General features: G+C 39.8%; 1 long non-coding RNA gene across 1 annotated transcript in view; it reads right to left on the bottom strand.

Moving 5' to 3' along the window:
• Positions 1-780: 780 nt before the first annotated feature.
• Positions 781-19,673, bottom strand: part of LOC120915976 — a 29,185-nt gene continuing 10,292 nt past the window's right edge. The window contains exons 2-3 of the long non-coding RNA XR_005743926.1: positions 6,464-6,610; positions 781-953 (exon numbers count right to left, since the gene is read on the bottom strand). This is a non-coding gene — a long non-coding RNA (uncharacterized LOC120915976). The remainder of the gene's footprint in view (positions 954-6,463; positions 6,611-19,673) is intronic.

Below are 19,673 nucleotides of genomic sequence, written 5' to 3'. Positions count from 1 at the left end.
TCAGGGGCGATGTGTTCACTTGCTGCCTAATATATCCCACCCGCTTTCAGATGCCATTTTAACAAGATTATGTTATTCACTTTGCTTATCAGTGGTCAGAATGGTATGGCTGATCGGGGTATCTCCAGAGTACTAGTGGGAACATAAAGATACATTTGCTTGGCTTTCTGCTTAAAACATTAAAAAGATTAAATGAAAATTGAAACACAAACTAGTTTTAATCGTTGTGTACTTATCTTTAATAAGTGCGTTAACACTAGGGGGCGATCAAGGGGTTAAATGTGTTCCCTGGGAGTGATTCTTACTGTGGGGGAGGGGACTGACTGGGGGAGGTGACCGATCTGTGTCCCTATGTACAAGGGACACACCATCGGTCTCCTCTCTCCCTGACAGGACATGGAGCTCTGTGCTTACACACAGAGCTCCACGTCCTGCCTGTGTAACTGCCGATCGCGGGTACCTGGCGGACATCGAGGCCACTGGGCAGGCGGCGCATCGGCACCACATGACACGGCAGGCACAGCTTTTCCCCGCTGTGCGCCCTCGGTGGCGCGGGGGGGGATGTTAACAGGAAGACGTCCAGGAACGTCCACCCGGCAGTTGAGAGTCACGCTGTAGACGTCTTTTGTCTATAGCGCAGCTCTCAAGTGGTTAAATGTAGCCATATTGCTACACTTAGAGGCGCCTCTCTTCTATACTCAGTTGTGACATGACGCTGCTTGTATATCAAGACATCGCTTGTATATCAAGTCAAAATTTATTAAAAACGTTTGCTTGTCTTGCAAAACGCTCTCAAACCAAGTTACTCTCAAACCAAGGTTTTACTGTATTTGTTAACAACAGACGGTTCCCGGCGGTGTCTTCAGTAAAGGGTCATGCGTCCAAACAACCTTCCAATTTCTCCTTTTGCCTTCACTGACCAGAATCCAAATCCTCCAGTGATTCAGCAGATCCTGCCAAGAGATATAAAAAATCGTTAGAGAAATAGGAATATAGGGCCAGATCCACAAAAAACGGCCGTAACTTAACTTTTCCTATTTAAGTTACACCGCCGCAAAATCTCTACCTAAGTGCCCGATCCACAAAGCACTTACCTAGAAATTTTCAGCGGTGTAACTTAAATCCGTCCGGCGCAAGGCGTGCCCAATCTAATGGGGCGAGTCCCATTTAAATTAGGCGCGCTCCCGCGCCGGACGTACTGCGCATGCTCCGGACGCGATTTTCCCGACGTGCTTTGGGCGAAGTTACGTTGCGCCGAGTTTTGTGAATCGCGCCGGGTAAAAAAAGTTGCGTCGGGAAAAAAAAGAGATGCGGCGGGAAATTATTTTTTTTTTTTAAAATTTGACAGCGTCGCGGGAAAGAAGGGTATACTTTTACAAGGTGTACTAACTTTACACTTTGTAAAAGGTACCCTATCTTTGCGTTTGCAAACTAACAATTTACGGAGACTGCACAAAGGGAAACCGCTTCGTGGATCTCCGTAAGTGCTAATTTGCATACCCGAAGCGGAATTTCGACGACAACTCCCCCCAGCGGCAGCCGCGGTACTGCATCCTAAGATCCGACAGTGTAAAACAATTACACCTGTCGGATCTTAGGGATATCTATGCGTAACTGATTCTATGAATCAGCCGCATAGATAGAAACAGAGATACGCCGGCGTATCAGGAGAAACGCCGTCGTATCCCTTTTGTGAATCTGGCCCATAGAAACAGGAAAGCCGATTTACTTTTCAGTCTTTCTCTTTATGAAATGCATTTAAACTAAAAGAGAATCTGGATTTTCCAACCAACGCAGTTCTGCTTTTAGGAAGGAAAGGATGAATAATGAGTAAGAAAGTCAACAACGTACGTAAACTGGAAGAAAAGAGCCCCAAAAATAAAAAAAAATAAAAAAACACAAATTTTTCCCAGGAAAGGAATTACATTTAACATCTAACCCTAATTTTTAGTTTTGAATAGAGTAGGTAGAATTATGCTCGGATCGGATTTTATTCCATCGGAAAACAGATCGTGTGTACACAGCATTACAGTTTCTAGCAGCTTTGCATTTGCGTAGTGTATCTTAGATACGGTACGCCCGACGCAAATATGCGCCGCTGTACGTGGATCTGCCCCTATGTGTCTGTGTGTATACTGTCTGTCTGTGTGTATACTGTATGTGTGTGTATAATGTGTGGCCCCAAAATCTTTTGCCCGGGGGCCCCATAATCTCCTATTGTCTGGGGGCCCCATAATCTCCTATTGCCTGGGGGCCCCATAATCTCCTATTGTCTGGGGGCCCCATAATCTCCTATTGTCTGGGGGCCCCATAATCTCCTATTGCCTGGGGGCCCCATAATCTCCTACTGCCTGGGGACCCCATAATCTCCTATTGCCTGGGGGCCCCATAATCTCCTATTGCCTGGGGGCCCCATAATCTCCTATTGCCTGGGGGCCCCATAATCTCCTATTGTCTGGGGGCCCCATAATCTCCTATTGCCTGGGGACCCCATAATCTCCTATTGCCTGGGGGCCCCATAATCTCCTATTGCCTGGGGGCCCCATAATCTCCTATTGCCTGGGGGCCCCATAATCTCCTATTGTCTGGGGGCCCCATAATCTCCTATTGTCTGGGGGCCCCATAATCTCCTATTGCCCGGGGGGGTCAATGAGTTGTCAGTCCGCCTCTAGTTGGGAGTCATACACTTTCACCCACACCCACCCAGGCTGGGGGGGGCCCTGTTGGGTAGGCTGTAAAGGGCCCCATGATGTTTACAGCAGCCCTGTCTATACCATATAAAAAACATTTTAACCAAAAACAACCAGTTTTCAAGAAAATGAACTCCCTGGAAATTCGCTTGTGAAGATTTCTGCCCTCGGGGAGGATGTAGATTTGTCGGATTGCATACAAGCCGTGTTTAAAGACTTCCACAAATGTGCCGCTTGAGGCCGGATGTGACAGATTTATAGTCACTTTGGTTTCTCTGATGCGGTCAATGATAATGTATTATAACCGACGCGCAAATACAACAGAGCAATAAAACTAACCACAGGGAGGCAGACACACAGGGCCAAATCCTCAAAAGGGATACGCCGGCGTAACTGCTGTTACTCCGTCGTATCCCTGGTCCTAACTATGGAACTGATCCACAGAATCAGTTTTCCATAGTTAGGCAGAAGATCCGACATGTGTAAGGGACTTACACTGCCGGATCTTAGGATGCAGTACCGCATCCGCCGCTGGGAGCATTTCGCGTCGAAATGCCGCCTCGGGTATGCAAATTAGGACTTACGGAGATCCACAAAGCTTTTCAGCTTCGTTTTTTCTCCGTAAGTTTTATTTTGCAAACGCAAAATTAGGGCTGCTTTTACAAAGTGTAAACTGTTTACACCTTGTAAAAACAGACCTTTCTTGCTCGCGACGCGATTTTTTTAAAATTTTAAATTTTATTTTTGGCGCCGTATCTTTTTTTTTACCCGACGCAACTTTATTGTCCCGTCGCAATCCACAAAGCCCGACGTAACGTAATTTCGCGCTATGCACGTCGGGAAAATGACGTCACGAGCATGCGCAGTACGGCCGGCGCGGGAGCGCGCCTCATTTAAATGGGAATCGCCCCCTGGAGAAGAGGAACGCCTCGGATTTAAGTTACACCGCTCAAAATTTCTAGGTAAGTGCTTTGTGGATCGGGCACTTAGTTAGAGATTTTGCGGCGGTGTAACTTAAATGGAAAAAGTTACGTTGCGCCGGGTTTTTGAGGATTAGGCCCATAGATCACAGCACAGCAGTGCTATTCTCCTCAACTAAATTAATACTATTTTAGTCGACTAAAACAATTGAGGCGACTAAAATACGACTAAAACTAGGCCAACAAGATGGAAGTTAGACATGTGCAGCTCATTTAGTTCCGAAATTTAAATTCGGACACATTTTCTGAAATTCGAATTACAATAGTAAAATAAATTCAGGGGGAAAATTCTAATTCAAATCGTTTTCAAATTCAAATAGTATTCAAATCCTTTTCAAATTTCGAAAAGTTTTTGAAATTTGAAAAGGATTTGAATACTATTTGAATTTGAAAACGATTTGAATTTGAATTTTCCCCCTGAATTTATTTTACTATTGTAATTCGAATTTCCAAAGAGAATAAGAGCCGCACAATTTCCAAAGAGAATAAAATAGAATAGAAAATAAAGGAATAGAATAGAAACAAATAGACTAGAAATGAATATAACAGAAAAAAAAATTAACAGAACAAAATAGAATAGAAAATAAAAGAACAGAATAGACTAGAATATATTCAAATTCAAATCCTTTTTTAAATTTGAAAAGTTTTCAAATTTGAATCGTTTTCCAATTTCCAAAGAGAATAAAACAGAATAGAAAATAAAGTAATGGAATAGAAAAAAAATAGACTAGAAAAGAATATAACATAAAAAAAAATTAACAGAACAAAATAGAATAGAAAATAAAAGAACAGAATAGACTAGAATATATTCAAATTCAAATTGTTTTCAAATTCGAAAAGTTTTCGAAGTTGAATAGTTTTTTTCAATTTCCAAAGAGAATAAAATAGAATAGAAAATAAAGGAATAGAATATAAAAAAAAATAGACTAACGTCTAACGTCGTCTGTAGTTGGCTTTTTCCGGCGTATAGTTAAAGCTGGTATTTTTCGGCGTATAGTTAGACTTGCCATGTTAAGTATGGCCGTCGTTCCGGCGTCGAAATTAGATTTTTTTTTTTTTTTTGCGTAAGTCGTCCGTGAATAGGGATGGACGTAACTCACGTCTAAGTTCAAAAAATGACGTAGTTGCGACGTCATTTAGCGCAATGCACGGCGGGAAATTTAAGAACGACGCATGCGCATTTCATTCGGCGTGGGGACGCGCTTCATTTAAATGAAACCCGCCCCCAACCCGACCAATTTGAAATAAGCTACGCCGCCGTAACTTACGGCACGAACTCGCTGAGGATTCGAAGATGCGCCAGGTAAGGTACGGCGGCGTAGCGTATCTCTGATACGCTGCGCCAATGTATTTCTTTCTGGATCTGGCCCATATATATATTATAAATACACCCCTTAGGGTTTGCATTTACTTTAACCACTTGCCGCCCGCCAATGACAAATTGACGTCGGCAAAGTGGTTGTAGAATCCTGAGTGGATGTCATATGACGTCCTCAGGATTCTGAGCCGCTGCGCGCCCCCGGGCCGCGCATCGCGGCGATCGTTGTTGCGGGGTGTCAGTCTGACACCCCGCAACACCGATCTCGGTAAAGAGTTTCTCACGGAGACTCTTTACCACGTGATCAGCCGTGTCCAATCACGGCTGATCACGATGTAAACAGGAAGAGCCGTTGATCGGATCTTCCTCACTCGCGTCTGACAGACGCGAGTAGAGGAGAGCCGATCTGCGGCTCTCCTGACAGGGGGGGTTCGCGCTGATTGTTTATCAGCGCAGCCCCCCCTCGGATCGCCACATGGACCACCAGGGAAGCCCACCCTGGACCACCAGGGAAGGGCAACAACAACAAAAAAAAGTCTAAAAAAAAAAAAGTAAAAAAAAATAAAACATTAAAAAATAAAAAAAAGATGCCAATCAGTGCCCACAAATGGGCACTGACTGGCAACATAGGAAAAATAAGTGCTGCCCCACAGTGTCCATCAGTGCCACCCCACAGTGTTCATCAGTGCCACCCCACAGTGTTCATCAGTGCCACCCCACAGTGTCCATCAGTGCCACCCCACAGTGCCCATCCATGCCCAGTGCCCACCTATCAGTGCCCATCTGTGCCAACCATAAGTATCCATCAGTGCCACCCATAAGTGCCACCCATGAGTGCCCATCTGTGCCGCCTATGTGTGCCCATCAGTGCCGCCCATGAGTGCCCATCAGTGCCGCCCATGAGTGCCTATCGGTGCCGCCTATGTGCCCATCAGTGCCACCTATGTGTGCCCATCAGTGCCGCCTATGTGCCCATCAGTGCCGCATACCAGCGCCGCCAATCAGTGCCACCTTATCTGTGCCCGTCATTACTACCTCATCGATGTCCATCAGTGCCATCTCATCGGTGCCGCCATATCAGTGCCCGTAATTGAAAGAGAAAACTTACTTATTTACAAAAAAATTAACAGAAAAAAATAAAAACGTATTGTTTTTTCCAAATTTTAGCTCTATTTTTGTTTATAGCGCAAAAAATAAAAACCGCAGAGGTGATCAAATACCACCAATAGAAAGCTCTATTTGTGGGGAAAAAAGGACGCCAATTTTGTTTGGGTACAGTGTAGCATGACCGCGCAATTGCCATTCAAAGTGTGACAGCGCTGAAAGCTGAAAATTGGCTTGGGCGGGAAGGTGCGTAAGTGCCCGGTATGGAAGTGGTTAACATTATTATCTATTTTGTGCATGTTTTAGAATTGAAATGGATAGATATATGTAATAAATACAAGAACTGTTTATTGAGATGTAGAATTTTGTACCTTGGTGTAGCCGATCCTTTGACAGTCTAGGAAGTGTAATGGAACTCTTCTAGTGTTGTGACGGGCCACGCGCCAATCTTCCTCATCGTCTATTAGGCGGAAAAAGCGGCGTCAGATCAGATTCCATCCGGCAGAGCAATCATATCACTGAAAGTGCCAAGTCAAGAGATTTATTACAAGACTTTCCATTGTGTTTCCTTTCCAAGTACAGATGTAAAGTCAGCTTTGATGAAAGTCAAGTGCAGGGGAAGAACCTGACACCGCTTAGCGCGCATGGGGGGTAAATAAGCCCGACGAATCCTCTGCCTCTCCTATATAACTGGAGCTCCATATAAAAAATACAAAATAATAGTTATGTAATCATTAGAGCTCCATTCACACCCAAGCGGTGCGTTTTCATGTATTTTTTTAGCATTTTTTTTAGCAGAATTGAACTATTTTGCAGTTTTTGGGCATTTTTAAACTAAGGCTAGGTTTCCACTTTCCAAAGTTGCGCGCTGTAGAGTGCGACTACGGAGTGCGAGTTTGAGTGCGGCTTTGGTCCGACTTTGCGGTCTCTGGATCAAAGTTGGGCCAAAAGTCGCATTAACCACTTAAAGCGGTGTTTCACCCTAAAAAACAACTTTCTAGCATGTCATTCAGCATAGTAGCGTGAGCTACAGTATGCCTTTATATATTTTTTTGGCGCCGTACTCACTGTTTAATCGCGTAGTAAAGTTTCAGACTCCCCGCGGGGAATGGGCGTTCCTATGCAGAGGGCTCGTGATTGACGGCCGGCTATGGCGCGTCACGCTTCACGAAAATAGCCAGAGTAGGTCTCGGCTCTTCACGGCGCTATTCGGCGTCTGCGCACAGACATCGGAGCTGACTGCGCAGGCGCCGTGAAGAGCAAACTCCTATTTTGGCTATTTCCGTCAAGCGTGACGCGCCATAGCTGGCCGTCAATCACGAGCCCTCTGCATAGGAACGCCCATTCCCCTGAAACTTTACTACGCGATTAAACAGTGAGTACGGCGCCAAAAAAATATATAAAGGCATACTGTAGCTCACGCTACTATGCTGAATGACATTCTAGAAAAACATTTTAGGGAGAACCCCCGCTTTAAGACCCGGACCTTTAGGCGGCTAAAGGACCCGGCCAGGTTTTGCGATTCGGCACTGCGTCGCTTCAACAGACAATTGCGCGGTCGTGCGACGTGGCTCCCAAACAAAATTGGCGTCCTTTTTTCCCCACAAATTGAGCTTTCTTTTGGTGGTATTTGATCACCTCTGCGTTTTTATTTTTTGCGCTATAAACAGAAATAGAGCGACAATTTTGAAAAAAAATCTATATTTTTTACTTTTTTCTATAATAAATATCCCACAAAAATATATATATATAAAAAAAAACATTTCCTTTGTTTAGGCCGATACATATTCTTCTACATATTTTTGGTAAAAAAAATCGCAATAAGCGTTAATCAGTTGGTTTGCGCAAAATGTATAGCGTTTACAAAATAGGGGATAGTTTTATTGCATTTTTATTAATTATTTTTGGTGGCGATCAGCGATTTTTGTCGTGACTGCGACATTATGGCGGACACATCTGACAATTTTGACACATTTTTGGGACCATTGTCATTTTCACAGCAAAAAATGCATTTAAAATGCATTGTTTACTGTGAAAATGACAATTGCAGTTTGGGAGTTAACCACAGGGGGCGCTGAAGGGGTTATGTGTGACCTCATGTGTGTTTCTAGCTGTAGGGGGGTGTGGCTGTAGGTCTGACGTCATCGATTGTGTATCCCTATAAAAGGGAACACACGATCAATGACAGCGCCGCAGTGAAGAACGGGGATGCTGTGTTTACACGCGGCTCTCCCCGTTCTTCAGCTCCGGGGACCGATCGAGGGACTCCAGCGGTGATCGGGTCCGCGGTCCCGGAGCTTCGGACCGGGTCGCGGGAGCGCGCCCCACGGCTGGGCACTTAAAGAGGACGTACCTGTACATGCTTGTGCCCAGGGGTGCCATTCTGCCGATGTAAATGTGCAGGAGGCGGTCCTTAAGTGGTTAAAGTAGTGCAGGAACCTTTTCAAAGTCGCTGCAACATCTTTAGCTACAGTGGAACCTCAGATTACGAGGAATAATCCATTCCAGGAGAATGCTCGTAATCCAAAGCACTCGCATATCAAAGCGAGTTTCCCCATAGAAATCAATGGAAATTTTAATAATTTGTTCCGCATTGACTTCAATGGCATGCATTACCGCATGTGGCCAGAGGTAGGGGGGCGCCGGAGAGCCTCAGATCTACTCAAAAAGGCTCAGGGACAGCTCGGCTGAACTCGAAAACCTCAGAAAGACTCGGGAACAAAGTATTTCCAAGTTTTTCTGAGTATTTCTGAACGGCTTCACTCGGCTCGGCTCCGGCGCCCTCCGCACCTCAGACCAAACGCGGCACTGCACACCACAGTGGCTTGAATCCTGCTCATTTTGCGAGACAACAGTCACAAACCGAGTCAGGATTTTACAAAAAAAAGCTTGTATTGCGAAACGCTCGTTAACCGCGTTACTTGCAGACCTCCTGCCGGTTATACGGCGGCTGTTTAACGTGGAATACCGTTGTTAAGGGAGCAGATAGCTGCCATAACCCCCTGTATCATTTTAAACAGGCAGGCGGTCCGCTTTCAGATAAAAGTGGTATCTGCGGGGAAATCCATTCCGCGAGCGGGCGCAACTTTGAAGCGTGACACATTGGGTATCAATTTACTCGACGTAACGTTATCTTTCACAATATAAAAAAAGGTGGGCTAACTTCACTGTTGTCTTATTTTTTCTTATTTAAAAAAGTGAATTTTTTCCAAAAAAAAGTGCGCTTGTCAGACCGCTGAGCAAATACGGTGTGACAGAAAGTATTGCAACGACTGTCATTTTATTCTCTAGGGTGTTAGAAAAATATATATAATATTTGGGGGTTCTAAGTAATTTTCAAGCAAGAAAAAAACTTGTTTTTAACTTTAACACCAAATCTCAGAAAGAGGCTCGGTTCTCTTTCTGTACCTTTGAATGGTATTATCTCAAGTCTCTGATGGCATTATGAAATGTGACAAAAATGTTTATCCCTCTTCAAGTGCACAAGCTTGGCCTGCCTGTCTTGAAGACGTTCGAAGAGACCAGTTTTTATTTTCGGTTTTAAACTTGATAAACTCACGTGCCACGTACCACGTGCCCTGTACTAAGGAGAGCTAGTGCCAATTTCATATTCATTACAGATAGCGTTTTGTTTCCTCTGCTTGGGCATCTTGCCACCACGGAGGTTTTAAAAAAAGATCTTCATCTCATACCTTTGTTTTAATCTGATACAGGACACCCAATGAGTCAGATGAGTAACAGTCAACGATGCTGTAAGTAAGCTCCTGAGTTTTTCTTTTTACAAAAATGTAACGGTGTAATCTAACTTTGTATCATTAATTATCCAACTTTTTATTTTATTTTGTATCTTTCTAACTGCATTATTTAACTTCATATCTACTTTGTATCTTTTTATTTCACTTTGTATCTTTCTAACTCTATTATTTAGAGTCTATTATTTACTCTATTATTTAACTTTGTATCTTCTTTGCATCTTTTTATTTCACTTTATATCTTTCTAACTTTATTATTTATCTTTGTATCTTCTTTGCATCTTTATATTACACTGTATATCTTTCTAACTCTATTATTTGACTTTTTATCTTCTTTGCATCTTTGTATTTCACTTTATATCTTTCTAACTCTATTGTTTAACTTTGCATCTTCTTTGCATCTTTGTATTTCACGTTATATCTTTCTAACTCTATTATTTAACTTTGTATCTTCTCTGCATCTTTATATTTCCCTTGTATCCTTCTAATTGCATTATGTAACATTGTATCTATGTTGCATCATTTATAGATCACTTTGTAACTCTATTATTTAGAGTCTATTATTTACTCTATTATTTAACTTTGTATCTTCTTTGCATCTTTGTATTTCACTTTATATCTTTCTAACTTTATTATTTATCGTTGTATCTTCTTTGCATCTTTGTATTTCACTTTATATCTTTCTAACTCTATTATTTATCTTTGTATCTTTTTATTTCACTTTGTATCTTTCTAACTTAAATATTTATCTTTGTATCTTCTTTGCATCTTTATATTTCACTTTATATCTTTCTAACTTAAATATTTATCTTTGTATCTTCTTTGCATCTTTATATTTCACTTTATATCTTTCTAACTTTATTATTTAACTTTGTATCTTCTTTGCATCTTTTTATTTCACTTGTATCCTTCTAATTGTATTATGTAACGTTGTATCTATGTTGCATCATTTATAGATCACATTGTAACTTTGCATTTTTCTCATGCATAATGTTCTGTAACTATATCTCAGAAAATGAGAATAGTTTGTGCACATGGATGAAATAAATGCCATATTAGTAACTGCATAGTTTTTTTTTGCAATCTGAACACAGGTATATTGTCATCTATGAGACAATGCACATGGCTGCATAAAGATCTCTAATGCAGCCATGTGCTCAGGGCTATAAGGCCTCACCTGGCTGTACTTTGTATCTTTTTACTTCACTTTGTATCTTTCTAACTCTATTATTTAGAGTCTATTATTTACTCTATTTTTTAACTTTGTATCTTCTTTGTATCTTTTTATTTCACTTTGTACTGTATCTTTCTAACTTAATTATTTATTTTTGTATCTTCTTTGCATCTTTATATTTCACTTTATATCTTTCTAACTCTATTATTTAACTGTGTATCTGCTTTGCATCTTTTTATTTCACTTTATATCTTTCTAACTCTATTATTTAATGTTGTATCTGCTTTGCATCTTTTTATTTCACTTTATATCTTTCTAACTATATTATTTAACTTTGTATCTTCTTTGCATCTTTGTATTTCACTTTATATCTTTCTAACTCTATTATTTAACTTTGTATCTTCTCTGCATCTTTGTATTTCACTTTATATCTTTCTAACTCTATTATTTAACTTTGTATCTTCTTTGCATCTTTGTATTTCACTTTATATCTTTCTAACTCTATTATTTAACTTTGTATCTTCTTTGCATCTTTATATTTCACTTTATATCTTTCTAACTTTATTATTTATCTTTGTATCTTCTTTGCATCTTTGTATTTCACTTTATATCTTTCTAACTCTATTATTTATCTTTGTATCTTTTTATTTCACTTTGTATCTTTCTAACTTAATTATTTATCTTTGTATCTTCTTTGCATCTTTATATTTCACTTTATATCTTTCTAACTTTATTATTTATCTTTGTATCTTATTATTTCACTTTGTATCTTTCTAACTTAATTATTTATCTTTGTATCTTATTTGCATCTTTATATTTCACTTTATATCTTTCTAACTTTATTATTTATCTTTGTATCTTCTTTGCATCTTTGTATTTCACTTTATATCTTTCTAACTCTATTATTTATCTTTGTATCTTTTTATTTCACTTTGTATCTTTCTAACTTAATTATTTATCTTTGTATCTTCTTTGCATCTTTATATTTCACTTTATATCTTTCTAACTTTATTATTTAACTTTGTATCTTCTTTGCATCTTTTTATTTTCCTTGTATCCTTCTAATTGTATTAGGTAACGTTGTATCTATGTTGCATCATTTATAGATCACATTGTAACTTTGTATTTTTCTCATGCATAATGTTCTGTAACTATATCTCAGAAAATGAGAATGATTTTTGCACATGGATGAAATAAATGCCATATTAGTAACTGCATAGTTTTTTTTTATGCAATCTGAACACAGGTATATTGTCATCTATGAGACAATGCACATGGCTGCATAAAGATCTCTAATGCAGCCATGTGCTCAGGGCTGTAAGGCCTCACCTGGCTGTACTTTGTATCTTTTTACTTCACTTTGTATCTTTCTAACTCTATTATTTAGAGTCTATTATTTACTCTATTTTTTAACTTTGTATCTTCTTTGTATCTTTTTATTTCACTTTGTACTGTATCTTTCTAACTTAATTATTTATTTTTGTATCTTCTTTGCATCTTTATATTTCACTTTATATCTTTCTAACTCTATTATTTAACTTTGTATCTTCTTTGCATCTTTTTATTTCCCTTGTATCTTTCTAATTGTATTATGTAACGTTGTATCTATGTTGCATCATTTATAGATCACATTGTAACTTTGTATTTTTCTCATGCATAATGTTCTGTAACTATATCTCAGAAAATGCGAATGATTTTTTCACATGGATGAAATAAATGCCATATTAGTAACTGCATCTGTAAGGCCTCACATGGCTGTAAAAAAATGTAATTTTTATGTTTTTTTTTTTGGCTTGGTTTACACCTTTGATCCGTTACTGCAGTGCTTTTTGCAAATGCTTTTTTCACACATTTTTTACTAAAACGTTACTGTGTAATCTAACTTTGTACCATTAGTTATCCAACTTTTTATTTTATTTTGTATCTTTCTAACTGCATTATTTAACTTCACATCTACTTTGTATCTTTTTATTTCACTTTGTATCTGTCTAACTCTATTATTTAGAGTCTATTATTTAACTTTGTATCTTCTTTGCATCTTTTTATTTCCTGTGTATCCTTATAATTGTATTATGTAACGTTGTATCTATGTTGCATCATTTATAGATCACATTGTAACTTTGTATTTTCCTCATGCATAATGTTCTGTAACTATATCTCAGAAAATGAGAATAATCTTTGCACATGGATGAAATAAATGCCATATTAGTAACTGCATAGTTTTTTGTTTTTGCAATCTGAACACAGGTATATTGTCATCTATGAGACAATGCACCTGACTGCATAAAGATCTCTAATGCAGCCATGTGCTCAGGGCTGTAAGGCCTTTTTTTTATGTTTTTTTTCTTTTTGGCTTGGTTTACACCTTTGATCCGTTACTGCAGTGCTTTTTCCGATGCATTTTTGCAAATGCTTTTTGTGTTTTTCATTGCTTCTTTTTTTTTTGACAATTTGTTGTTGGGCAGATTGAGAAATGCAAAAAAAAAAAAAATGTAAAAAAGGCACTATGGAAGTGTGTTCAACCTAAAACACACTATTTTACATTTTAAAAAGTCCCCTGACCCTTTCCTAAAATGCAGTTACTGAAAACAAGCATAAATGTGAACGTGTCCCATAAGAAAACCATGTTACATGGACTGTAGTGCTTTTCTGCAAAAAGCAACTAAAAAACACATAGGAGTGAACCAGGCTGTCGGAATGCAGATGTATTGGGGCAGATCCACAGAGCGAGTACGCCGGGGTATCTACTGATACGCCGGCGTACTTTCAAATTTCCCGCGTCGTATCTTTGGTTTGAATCCTCAAACCAAGATACGACGGCATCTGGGTTAGATCCGACAGGCGTATGGCTTCGTACGCCTTTGGATCGTAGATGCAATACTTCGGCGTCCGCTGGGTGGAGTTCTCGTTGTTTTCCGCGTCGAGTATGCAAATTAGCTATTTCCGACGATCCACGAACGTATGCGCGGCCGTCGCATTCTCTTACGTCGGCTTTTCCGGCGTATAGTTAAAGCTGCTATTTTGCGGCGTATAATTAGACTTGCCATGTTAAGTATGGCCGTCTTTCCCGCGTCAAAATTAGATTTTTTTTTTTTTTTGCGTAAGTCGTTTGTGAATCTGGATAGACGTAATTCACGTCTATGTTAAAAAAAATGAAGTCCTTGCGACGTCATTTAGCGCAATGCACGGCGGGAAATTTCTGGGACGGCGCATGCGCAGTTTATTCGGCGCGGGGACGCGCTTCATTTAAATGAAACACGCCCCCTAATCGCCGATTTGAATTCCGCCGCCAGAGATAGACTACGTCGCCGTAACTTACGGCGCAAATTCTTCCAGGATTCGAACCAAAGTCCGGTAAGGTACGGCGGCGTAGTGTATCTCTGATACGCTGCGCGGGTGCAGATCTCTGTGGATCTGCCCCATTGTTTTCAATAGGGGGGGGGGCATGGACACGGGTGTGTAAACATGCCTGGCGTTCAGATTCATAACCAAGAATCAAAAAATCGGCACCTGAGGACATGCATTTTACATGTGTCAAGACATGTATACACATGTACTCATGTATGCAGATCTATATATATCTCTATCTATCTATCTATCTATCTATCTATCTATCTATCTATCTCTATCTATCGCTATCTATCTATCTATCTATCTATCTATCTATCTATCTATCTATCTATCTATCTATCTATCTATCTCTATCTATCGCTATCTATCTATCTATCTATCTATCTATCTATCTATCTATCTATCTATCTATCTATCTATCTCTATCTATCGCTATCTATCTATCTATCTATCTATCTATCTATCTATCTATCTATCTATCTATCTATCTATCTATCTATCTATCTCTATCTATCGCTATCTATCTATCTATCTATCTATCTATCTATCTATCTATCTATCTATCTATCTCTCTCTCTATCTATCTATCTATCTCTATCTATTGCTATCTATATATCTCTATCTATCTATCTATCTATCTATCTCTATCTATCTCTATCTATATATCTCTATCTATCTATCTATATCTATCGCTATCTATATATCTCTATCTATCTATCTATCTATCTATCTATCTATCTATCTATCTATCTATCTATCTATCTATCTATCGCTATCTATATATCTCTATCTATCTATCTCTATCTATCGCTATCTATATATCTCTATCTATCTATCTATATCTATCGCTATCTATATATCTCTATCTATCTATCTATCTATCTATCTATCTATCTATCTATCTATCTATCTATCTATCTATCTATCTATCTATCTCTATCTATCGCTATCTATATATCTCTATCTATATATCTCTATCTATCGCTATCTATATATCTCTATCTATCTATCCCTATCTATCGCTATCTATATATCTCTATCTATCTATCTATCTATCTTTATCTATCGCTATCTATATATCTCTATCTATCTATCCCTATCTATCGCTATCTATATATCTCTATCTATCTATCTATATCTATCGCTATCTATATATCTCTATCTATCTATCTATCTATCTATCTCTATCTATCGCTATCTATATATCTCTATCTATCTATCTATCTCTATCTATCGCTATCTATATATCTCTATCTATCTATCTATCTTTATCTATCGCTATCTATATATCTCTATCTATCGCTATCTATATATCTCTATCTATCTATCTATCTATCTTTATCTATCGCTATCTATATATCTCTATCTATCTATCTATCTATCTATCTATCTATCTATCTATCTATCTATCTCTATCTATCTATCTATCTATCTATCTATCTATCTATCTATCTATCTATCTATCTCTATCTATCTATCTATCTATCTATCTATCTATCTATCTATCTATCTATCTATCTATCTCTATCTATCGCTATCTATCTATCTCTATCTATCTATCTATCTATCTATCTATCTCTATCTAGCTATCTATCTATCTATAACTTTTGCGCAAACCAATCAATAAACGCTTATTGCGATTTTTTTTTTTTACCAAAAATATTTAGAAGTATACGTATCGGCCTAAACTCAAGAAAAAAAACATTTTTTTTATATATATATATTTTTTGGGGATATTTATTATAGCAAAAAGTAAAAAATATTGCTTTTTGTAAAAAATTGTCGCTCTATTCTTGTTTATAGCGCATAAAATAAAAACCGCAGAGGTGATCAAATACCACCAAAAGAAAGCTCTATTTTTGGGAAAAAAAGGACGCCAATTTTGTTTGGGAGCCACGTCGCACGACCGCGCAATTGTCAGTTAAAGCGGCGCAGTGCCGAATCGCAAAAAAGGGGCCCGGTCCTTTAGCAACAAAATGGTCCGGGGGCTTGAGTGGTTAACTGCTGCCTCCTGCCGACAAACCTCCTCTGCACAGTCTCTACCATTATGAGCCCCTCATGCAGCTGAGAACAAATTAAAAAAGGTATTTAGAATTTGCCTTTTTTTTTTATTTTACAAGGTAAGGGTTCACATTAGCTTTGTGGTTATTGGGTAATAATTAGCACATGAGAAGTCCGCTACGTCAGTGGAAAAGCTCTATGGTTTAATCGTAGGCGTTAGATCAATTTCTCCATTAGAAGCTACGAAATTGAAAATTAATGAATATATGACATTTAGCTGTTTACTATAAACCACAAAAAAATAAAAAATAAAACAGCCCACGTCTTTTTTTCTATTGGTTGCTATAGATAACTGGAGCATGAACAGTCCCTAGTCAAGAAACCACTTAAGCCCCGGACCATTATGAAGGTTAAGGACCAGGCCCCTTTTTGCGATTCGGCACTGCGTCGCTTTAACTGACAATTGCGCAGTCGTGCGATGTGGTTTCCAAACAAAATGGACGTCCTTTTTTTCCCACAAATAGAGCTTTCTTTTGGTGGTATTTGATCACCTCTGCGGTTTTTATTTTTTGCGCTATAAACAAAAATAGAGCGACAATGTTGAAAAAAATGCAATATTTTTTACTTTTTGCTATAATAAATATCCCCCAAAAATATATAAAAAAACGTTTTTTTCCTCAGTTTAGGCCGATACGTATTCTTCTACATATTTTTGGTAAAAAAAAAAAAAATCGCAATAATCGTTTATTGATTGGCTTGCGCAAAAATTATAGCGTTTACAAAATAGGGGATAGTTTTATTGCATTTTTATAAAAATAATTGTTACTACTAATGGCGGCGATCAGCGATTTTTTTCGTGACTGCGACATTCTAGCGGACACATCGGACACTTTTGACACATTTTTGGGACCATTGTCATTTTCACAGGGAAAAGTGCTATAAAAATGCACTGATTGCTGTTTAGGAGTTAACGTTAACCACTAGGGGGCGCTGTAGGGGTTAAGTGTGACCTCATGTGTGTTTCTAACTGTAGGGGGGTGGGGCTGCATGTGAGACATCAGTGATCGTCGTTCCCTATATCAGGGAACACACGATCACTGACACTGCCACAGAGAAGAACGGGGAAGGTGTGTTTACACTCACCTCTCCCCTTTCTTCAGCTCGGGCGACCGATCGCACTCGCGACCCCACGGCTGGGCACTTAAAGAGGACGTACAGGTACGTGCTTGTGCCCAGCTGTGCCCTTCTGCTGACGTATATGGGCGTGAAGGGGTCCTAAAGTGGTTTACCCCCTCCCAGGTTATTTTTTGTGACACGGCACTGCGTCACTTTAACTGACAATTGCGCGATCCATGCGACGCTGTACCCATATATCAATTTTTTTCCTTTTTTCCCACAAATAGAGCTTTCCTTTGGTGGTATTTGATCACCTCTGCAGTTTTAATTTTTTTTGCGCTATAAACAAAAAAAAAGGCAATTTTGAAAAAAAAAACAATATTTCATACTTTCTACTAAAATACATATCCAATAAAAAAAAGGAAACAAAATCAAATTTCTTTATAAAATTTAGGTCAATATGTATTCTGCTACATATTTTTGGTAAAAAAAAAACAAAAAAACAAACAATAAGCGTATATTTATTGGTTTGCGCAAAAAAATATAGTGCCTACAAAATAGGGGATAGAATTATGGAGTTTTTATTTATTTTGGCAACTTTTAGCGGGACTGCGATATTGCGGCAGACAAATCGGACGCTAACTGACACTTTTTGGGGACCTGTAACATCAATACAGTGATCAGTGCTACAAAATATGCACTGTCACTGTATTAATGACACTGGCTGGGAAGGGGTTAACATCATGGGGCAAACAAAGGGTTAAAGGGGTTGTAAAGGTTCGTGTATTTTCACCTTCATGCCCCCCCCCCCCCGTTTTACTTACCCGAGACAGTTCACCTGTTCGGCGCATCCTCTGCGTCCTCTGCGTCCTCTTCTCCACGTAGTCTCGGTATTGATTGGATAGATTGAAAGCAGAGCAGCCATTGGCTCCGGCTGCTGTCAATCAAATCCAATGACGCGTCCGCCAGGGGGGCGGGGCCGAGTCATACACTCGGCAGTTATGAACGCAGAGTGTATGACACAGGAGCACGCCCGCAAGGTAACCCCCTCGGGAGAGAGAGCTTCCCAGAGGGGGTTATCTATTGCGGGGAGGAGCCGCGAGAGCCGCCGTGGGACCCCGGAAGAGGAGGATTGGGGCCGCTCTGTACAAAACGAGCTGCACAGTGGAGGTAAGTATAACATGTTTGTTATTTTAAAAACAAGTGTCACTTTTTTCTTTTTTTTTTAAAGTGTATTTTGTGCGTGTACTCGAGAGAGGAGCCGGACTGCAGGAGTTGGGAGTAGGCAGGCCTCCCCCAGAGGCAATCTGCCACCTTTATCCATGCCCCGGGTGGCAATGGTGGGTGTGTGAGGGGGTCCTCCCACACAGCCTGCCCTACCTGCTCCGCTTTGAAGCCCAACGGGGCAGAGGGACTCCCTATAAGGGAGTGAGAGGATCTAGCCCGCTCAACCAGCCCCGTTAGTCCTTCGCCTCTCTTTTTTAGAGACCGTGTGGTCAAAGTGCGTGCATGTTAACCCAATTTCGAGTGCATGTAAGTGTGGTGGTTTTTGTGGGAGGGGTGTGGGCGTACTTAGCGCAGGCTTACCTTGCATAGCACACCCACCGGGAGCCGGGCTGAGACCACCAAACTCAATTCACATGTAGCTGAGACCGGGATCCGAACCTCTAGCTGCAGAGGTGAATGGCTTGTCAGTGCAGTGCCAATCGCGTTGAGCCACCGCAGCTCCCTAAAAAAAAAAAAAAAGTGTCACTTTAACTGTGTGCCTAAAATGTTCTCGGTAACTGTGTGGAAGGTGCTTGTACTAGGGGAAAGCAGAGATCCGTGTTCCTGCTTTGCAAAAACACAGGATCAATAGCTGCGTTTGATTGGCACACTGGCTGCAATTTTTTTTTCAGTTTGTTTGCGACCCCCCAAAAAAATTTGAGCACCAGCCGCCACTGGAGTCTAGGGTACTGAGAAAACTAGAGTGTGAAATGAGGTAGGAAATTCCCTATCAAGAGGCCAGGATGTGGGCCCGTGCAGCAGGAAGCTGCAATAAAATGACAAAGAGCCACGAGAGCTGGGTAATCTGGGAGAGGGGCACAGGAACACAAAAGTTCTATGTGAGATTGGTCGAGGGACCAGCCATAGGACAAGGTTTAATGCTTGCACAGGGAGAAGCCAGGTGGCCAGGCTTGGTATTAT

Source organism: Rana temporaria, chromosome 10, assembly GCF_905171775.1.
Source record: "Rana temporaria chromosome 10, aRanTem1.1, whole genome shotgun sequence".
Lineage (NCBI taxonomy): Eukaryota > Metazoa > Chordata > Amphibia > Anura > Ranidae > Rana > Rana temporaria.
Note: the sequence above shows the minus strand (reverse complement) of the source record. Positions and strands in the feature narration are given on the sequence as shown.